An 8,239-nucleotide genomic window follows, 5' to 3' on the forward strand; every position below is an offset into this window, starting at 1 on the left:
GTACTGGTTGGGATACCATGTAGCCTGTCTCTCTCTCTCTCTCAGTACTGGGTTGAGATACCATGTAGCCTGTCTCTCTCTCAGTACTGGGTTGGGATACCATGTAGCCTGTCTCTCTCTCAGTCCTGGGTTGGGATACCATGTAGCCTGTCTCTCTCTCAGTACTGGGTTGGGATACCATGTAGCCTGTCTCTCTCTCAGTACTGGGTTGGGATACCATGTAGCCTGTCTCTCTCTCTCTCAGTACTGGGTTGGGATACCATGTAGCCTGTCTCTCTCTCTCTCACTACTGGGTTGAGATACCATGTAGCCTGTCTCTCTCTCAGTACTGGGTTGGGATACCATGTAGCCTGTCTCTCTCTCAGTACTGGTTGGGATACCATGTAGCCTGTCTCTCTCTCTCACTACTGGGTTGAGATACCATGTAGCCTCTCTCTCTCTCAGTACTGGGTTGGGTTGAGATACCATGTAGCCTGTCTCTCTCTCAGTACTGGGTTGGGATACCATGTAGCCTGTCTCTCTCTCAGTACTGGGTTGGGATACCATGTAGCCTGTCTCTCTCTCTCTCTCTCTCTCAGTACTGGGTTGGATACCATGTAGCCTGTCTCTCTCTCAGTACTGGGTTGGGATACCATGTAGCCTGTCTCTCTCTCAGTACTGGGTTGGGATACCATGTAGCCTGTCTCTCTCTCTCTCAGTACTGGGTTGGGATACCATGTAGCCTGTCTCTCTCTCTCTCTCAGTACTGGGTTGGGATACCATGTAGCCTGTCTCTCTCTCAGTACTGGTTGGGATACCATGTAGCCTGTCTCTCTCTCTCTCAGTACTGGGTTGGGATACCATGTAGCCTGTCTCTCTCTCAGTACTGGTTGGGATACCATGTAGCCTGTCTCTCTCTCTCTCAGTACTGGTTGGGATACCATGTAGCCTGTCTCTCTCTCTCACTCAGTACTGGGTTGGGATACCATGTAGCCTGTCTCTCTCTCTCTCTCTCTCTCTCTCAGTACTGGGTTGGGATACCATGTAGCCTGTCTCTCTCTCTCTCAGTACTGGTTGGGATACCATGTAGCCTGTCTCTCTCTCTCTCTCTCAGTACTGGGTTGGGATACCATGTAGCCTGTCTCTCTCTCTCTCTCACTACTGGGTTGAGATACCATGTAGCCTCTCTCTCAGTACTGGGTTGGGTTGAGATACCATGTAGCCTGTCTCTCTCTCAGTACTGGGTTGGGATACCATGTAGCCTGTCTCTCTCTCAGTACTGGTTGGGATACCATGTAGCCTGTCTCTCTCTCAGTACTGGGTTGGGATACCATGTAGCCTGTCTCTCTCTCTCTCAGTTGGATACCATGTAGCCTGTCTCTCTCTCAGTACTGGGTTGGGATACCATGTAGCCTGTCTCTCTCTCTCTCAGTACTGGGTTGGGATACCATGTAGCCTGTCTCTCTCTCTCTCTCAGTACTGGGTTGGGATACCATGTAGCCTGTCTCTCTCTCAGTACTGGGTTGGGATACCATGTAGCCTGTCTCTCTCTCTCTCAGTACTGGGTTGGGATACCATGTAGCCTGTCTCTCTCTCTCAGTACTGGGTTGGGATACCATGTAGCCTGTCTCTCTCTCTCTCAGTACTGGGTTGGATACCATGTAGCCTGTCTCTCTCTCTCTCTCAGTACTGGGTTGGGATACCATGTAGCCTGTCTCTCTCTCTCTCAGTACTGGGTTGGGATACCATGTAGCCTGTCTCTCTCTCAGTACTGGGTTGGGATACCATGTAGCCTGTCTCTCTCTCTCTCTCTCAGTACTGGGTTGAGATACCATGTAGCCTGTCTCTCTCTCAGTACTGGGTTGGGATACCATGTAGCCTGTCTCTCTCTCAGTCCTGGGTTGGGATACCATGTAGCCTGTCTCTCTCTCAGTACTGGGTTGGGATACCATGTAGCCTGTCTCTCTCTCAGTACTGGGTTGGGATACCATGTAGCCTGTCTCTCTCTCTCTCTCTCTCAGTACTGGGTTGGGATACCATGTAGCCTGTCTCTCTCTCTCTCACTACTGGGTTGAGATACCATGTAGCCTGTCTCTCTCTCAGTACTGGGTTGGGATACCATGTAGCCTGTCTCTCTCTCAGTACTGGTTGGGATACCATGTAGCCTGTCTCTCTCTCTCACTACTGGGTTGAGATACCATGTAGCCTCTCTCTCTCTCAGTACTGGGTTGGGTTGAGATACCATGTAGCCTGTCTCTCTCTCAGTACTGGGTTGGGATACCATGTAGCCTGTCTCTCTCTCAGTACTGGGTTGGGATACCATGTAGCCTGTCTCTCTCTCTCTCTCTCTCTCAGTACTGGGTTGGATACCATGTAGCCTGTCTCTCTCTCAGTACTGGGTTGGGATACCATGTAGCCTGTCTCTCTCTCAGTACTGGGTTGGGATACCATGTAGCCTGTCTCTCTCTCTCTCAGTACTGGGTTGGGATACCATGTAGCCTGTCTCTCTCTCTCTCTCAGTACTGGGTTGGGATACCATGTAGCCTGTCTCTCTCTCAGTACTGGTTGGGATACCATGTAGCCTGTCTCTCTCTCTCTCAGTACTGGGTTGGGATACCATGTAGCCTGTCTCTCTCTCAGTACTGGTTGGGATACCATGTAGCCTGTCTCTCTCTCAGTACTGGTTGGGATACCATGTAGCCTGTCTCTCTCTCTCACTCAGTACTGGGTTGGGATACCATGTAGCCTGTCTCTCTCTCTCTCTCTCTCTCTCTCTCTCTCAGTACTGGGTTGGGATACCATGTAGCCTGTCTCTCTCTCTCTCAGTACTGGTTGGGATACCATGTAGCCTGTCTCTCTCTCTCTCTCTCAGTACTGGGTTGGGATACCATGTAGCCTGTCTCTCTCTCTCTCTCTCACTACTGGGTTGAGATACCATGTAGCCTCTCTCTCAGTACTGGGTTGGGTTGAGATACCATGTAGCCTGTCTCTCTCTCAGTACTGGGTTGGGATACCATGTAGCCTGTCTCTCTCTCAGTACTGGTTGGGATACCATGTAGCCTGTCTCTCTCTCAGTACTGGGTTGGGATACCATGTAGCCTGTCTCTCTCTCTCTCAGTACTGGGTTGGATACCATGTAGCCTGTCTCTCTCTCAGTACTGGGTTGGGATACCATGTAGCCTGTCTCTCTCTCTCTCAGTACTGGGTTGGGATACCATGTAGCCTGTCTCTCTCTCTCTCTCAGTACTGGGTTGGGATACCATGTAGCCTGTCTCTCTCTCAGTACTGGGTTGGGATACCATGTAGCCTGTCTCTCTCTCTCTCAGTACTGGGTTGGGATACCATGTAGCCTGTCTCTCTCTCTCAGTACTGGGTTGGGATACCATGTAGCCTGTCTCTCTCTCTCTCAGTACTGGGTTGGATACCATGTAGCCTGTCTCTCTCTCTCTCTCAGTACTGGGTTGGGATACCATGTAGCCTGTCTCTCTCTCTCTCAGTACTGGGTTGGGATACCATGTAGCCTGTCTCTCTCTCAGTACTGGGTTGGGATACCATGTAGCCTGTCTCTCTCTCTCTCTCTCAGTACTGGGTTGGATACCATGTAGCCTGTCTCTCTCTCTCTCTCTCAGTACTTGGTTGGGATACCATGTAGCCTGTCTCTCTCTCTCTCTCTCTCTCTCAGTACTGGGTTGGGATACCATGTAGCCTGTCTCTCTCTCTCTCTCAGTACTGGGTTGAGATACCATGTAGCCTGTCTCTCTCTCTCTCTCAGTACTGGGTTGGGATACCATGTAGCCTGTCTCTCTCTCAGTACTGGTTGGGATACCATGTAGCCTGTCTCTCTCTCTCTCAGTACTGGGTTGGGATACCATGTAGCCTGTCTCTCTCTCAGTACTGGTTGGGATACCATGTAGCCTGTCTCTCTCTCTCTCAGTACTGGTTGGGATACCATGTAGCCTGTCTCTCTCTCTCACTCAGTACTGGGTTGGGATACCATGTAGCCTGTCTCTCTCTCTCTCTCTCTCAGTACTGGGTTGGGATACCATGTAGCCTGTCTCTCTCTCTCTCAGTACTGGTTGGGATACCATGTAGCCTGTCTCTCTCTCTCTCTGTACTGGGTTGGGATACCATGTAGCCTGTCTCTCTCTCTCACTACTGGGTTGAGATACCATGTAGCCTCTCTCTCAGTACTGGGTTGGGTTGAGATACCATGTAGCCTGTCTCTCTCTCAGTACTGGGTTGGGATACCATGTAGCCTGTCTCTCTCTCAGTACTGGTTGGGATACCATGTAGCCTGTCTCTCTCTCAGTACTGGGTTGGGATACCATGTAGCCTGTCTCTCTCTCTCTCAGTACTGGGTTGGATACCATGTAGCCTGTCTCTCTCTCAGTACTGGGTTGGGATACCATGTAGCCTGTCTCTCTCTCTCTCAGTACTGGGTTGGGATACCATGTAGCCTGTCTCTCTCTCTCTCTCAGTACTGGGTTGGGATACCATGTAGCCTGTCTCTCTCTCAGTACTGGGTTGGGATACCATGTAGCCTGTCTCTCTCTCTCTCAGTACTGGGTTGGGATACCATGTAGCCTGTCTCTCTCTCTCAGTACTGGGTTGGGATACCATGTAGCCTGTCTCTCTCTCTCTCAGTACTGGGTTGGATACCATGTAGCCTGTCTCTCTCTCTCTCTCAGTACTGGGTTGGGATACCATGTAGCCTGTCTCTCTCTCTCTCTCTCTCTCAGTACTGGGTTGGATACCATGTAGCCTGTCTCTCTCTCTCTCTCAGTACTGGGTTGGGATACCATGTAGCCTGTCTCTCTCTCTCTCTCTCTCTCTCAGTACTGGGTTGGGATACCATGTAGCCTGTCTCTCTCTCTCTCTCAGTACTGGGTTGAGATACCATGTAGCCTCTCTCTCTCAGTACTGGGTTGGGATACCATGTAGCCTGTCTCTCTCTCTCTCTCAGTACTGGGTTGGGATACCATGTAGCCTGTCTCTCTCTCAGTACTGGGTTGGATACCATGTAGCCTGTCTCTCTCTCAGTACTGGGTTGGGATACCATGTAGCCTGTCTCTCTCTCTCAGTACTGGGTTGGATAACATGTAGCCTGTCTCTCTCTCTCTCTCTCAGTACTGGGTTGGATACCATGTAGCCTGTCTCTCTCTCAGTACTGGGTGGGATACCATGTAGCCTGTCTCTCTCTCAGTACTGGGTTGGGATACCATGTAGCCTGTCTCTCTCTCTCTCAGTACTGGGTTGGGATACCATGTAGCCTGTCTCTCTCTCAGTACTGGGTTGGGTTGAGATACCATGTAGCCTGTCTCTCTCTCTCAGTACTGGGTTGGGATACCATGTAGCCTGTCTCTCTCTCAGTACTGGGTTGGGTTGAGATACCATGTAGCCTGTCTCTCTCTCAGTACTGGGTTGGGATACCATGTAGCCTGTCTCTCTCTCAGTACTGGGTTGGGATACCATGTAGCCTGTCTCTCTCTCAGTACTGGGTTGGGATACCATGTAGCCTGTCTCTCTCTCAGTACTGGGTTGGGATACCATGTAGCCTGTCTCTCTCTCTCTCTCAGTACTGGTTTGGATACCATGTAGCCTGTCTCTCTCTCTCTCAGTACTGGGTTGGGATACCATGTAGCCTGTCTCTCTCTCTCTCTCTCTCTCTCTCTCTCTCAGTACTGGGTTGGGATACCATGTAGCCTGTCTCTCTCTCTCTCTCAGTACTGGGTTGAGATACCATGTAGCCTCTCTCTCTCAGTACTGGGTTGGGATACCATGTAGCCTGTCTCTCTCTCTCTCTCAGTACTGGGTTGGGATACCATGTAGCCTGTCTCTCTCTCAGTACTGGGTTGGATACCATGTAGCCTGTCTCTCTCTCAGTACTGGGTTGGGATACCATGTAGCCTGTCTCTCTCTCTCAGTACTGGGTTGGATAACATGTAGCCTGTCTCTCTCTCTCTCTCTCAGTACTGGGTTGGATACCATGTAGCCTGTCTCTCTCTCAGTACTGGGTGGGATACCATGTAGCCTGTCTCTCTCTCAGTACTGGGTTGGGATACCATGTAGCCTGTCTCTCTCTCTCTCAGTACTGGGTTGGGATACCATGTAGCCTGTCTCTCTCTCAGTACTGGGTTGGGTTGAGATACCATGTAGCCTGTCTCTCTCTCTCAGTACTGGGTTGGGATACCATGTAGCCTGTCTCTCTCTCAGTACTGGGTTGGGTTGAGATACCATGTAGCCTGTCTCTCTCTCAGTACTGGGTTGGGATACCATGTAGCCTGTCTCTCTCTCAGTACTGGGTTGGGATACCATGTAGCCTGTCTCTCTCTCAGTACTGGGTTGGGATACCATGTAGCCTGTCTCTCTCTCAGTACTGGGTTGGGATACCATGTAGCCTGTCTCTCTCTCTCTCTCAGTACTGGTTTGGATACCATGTAGCCTGTCTCTTTCTCTCTCAGTACTGGGTTGAGATACCATGTAGCCTGTCTCTCTCTCAGTACTGGGTGGGATACCATGTAGCCTGTCTCTCTCTCTCTCAGTACTGGGTTGAGATACCATGTAGCCTGTCTCTCTCTCAGTACTGGGTTGGGATACCATGTAGCCTGTCTCTCTCTCAGTACTGGGTGGGATACCATGTAGCCTGTCTCTCTCTCTCTCTCTCTCTCAGTACTGGGTTGGATACCATGTAGCCTGTCTCTCTCTCAGTACTGGGTTGGGATACCATGTAGCCTGTCTCTCTCTCAGTACTGGGTTGGGATACCATGTAGCCTGTCTCTCTCTCAGTACTGGGTTGGGATACCATGTAGCCTGTCTCTCTTTCTCAGTACTGGGTTGGGTTGAGATACCATGTAGCCTGTCTCTCTCTCTCTCAGTACTGGGTTGAGATACCATGTAGCCTGTCTCTCTCTCAGTACTGGGTTGGGATACCATGTAGCCTGTCTCTCTCTCAGTACTGGGTGGGATACCATGTAGCCTGTCTCTCTCTCTCTCTCTCTCTCAGTACTGGGTTGGATACCATGTAGCCTGTCTCTCTCTCAGTACTGGGTTGGGATACCATGTAGCCTGTCTCTCTCTCAGTACTGGGTTGGGATACCATGTAGCCTGTCTCTCTCTCAGTACTGGGTTGGGATACCATGTAGCCTGTCTCTCTCTCAGTACTGGGTGGGATACCATGTAGCCTGTCTCTCTCTCAGTACTGGGTTGGGATACCATGTAGCCTGTCTCTCTCTCAGTACTGGGTTGGGATACCATGTAGCCTGTCTCTCTCTCAGTACTGGGTTGGGATACCATGTAGCCTGTCTCTCTCTCAGTACTGGGTTGGGATACCATGTAGCCTGTCTCTCTCTCTCTCTCAGTACTGGTTTGGATACCATGTAGCCTGTCTCTCTCTCTCTCAGTACTGGGTTGAGATACCATGTAGCCTGTCTCTCTCTCAGTACTGGGTGGGATACCATGTAGCCTGTCTCTCTCTCTCTCTCTCAGTACTGGGTTGAGATACCATGTAGCCTGTCTCTCTCTCAGTACTGGGTTGGGATACCATGTAGCCTGTCTCTCTCTCAGTACTGGGTGGGATACCATGTAGCCTGTCTCTCTCTCTCTCTCTCTCTCAGTACTGGGTTGGATACCATATAGCCTGTCTCTCTCTCAGTACTGGGTTGGGATACCATGTAGCCTGTCTCTCTCTCAGTACTGGGTTGGGATACCATGTAGCCTGTCTCTCTCTCAGTACTGGGTTGGGATACCATGTAGCCTGTCTCTCTCTCAGTACTGGGTTGGGATACCATGTAGCCTGTCTCTCTCTCAGTACTGGGTTGGGATACCATGTAGCCTGTCTCTCTCTCAGTACTGGGTTGGGATACCATGTAGCCTGTCTCTCTCTCAGTACTGGGTTGGGATACCATGTAGCCTGTCTCTCTCTCAGTACTGGGTTGGGATACCATGTAGCCTGTCTCTCTCTCTCTCTCAGTACTGGTTTGGATACCATGTAGCCTGTCTCTCTCTCTCTCAGTACTGGGTTGAGATACCATGTAGCCTGTCTCTCTCTCAGTACTGGGTGGGATACCATGTAGCCTGTCTCTCTCTCTCTCTCTCTCTCAGTACTGGGTTGGGATACCATGTAGCCTGTCTCTCTCTCAGTACTGGGTTGGGATACCATGTAGCCTGTCTCTCTCTCAGTACTGGGTTGGGATACCATGTAGCCTGTCTCTCTCTCTCTCTCAGTACTGGTTTGGATACCATGTAGCCTGTCTCTCTCTCT

Source organism: Salvelinus fontinalis, chromosome 33 (genome assembly GCF_029448725.1).
Source record: "Salvelinus fontinalis isolate EN_2023a chromosome 33, ASM2944872v1, whole genome shotgun sequence".
In the NCBI taxonomy this organism is placed as follows: domain Eukaryota; kingdom Metazoa; phylum Chordata; class Actinopteri; order Salmoniformes; family Salmonidae; genus Salvelinus; species Salvelinus fontinalis.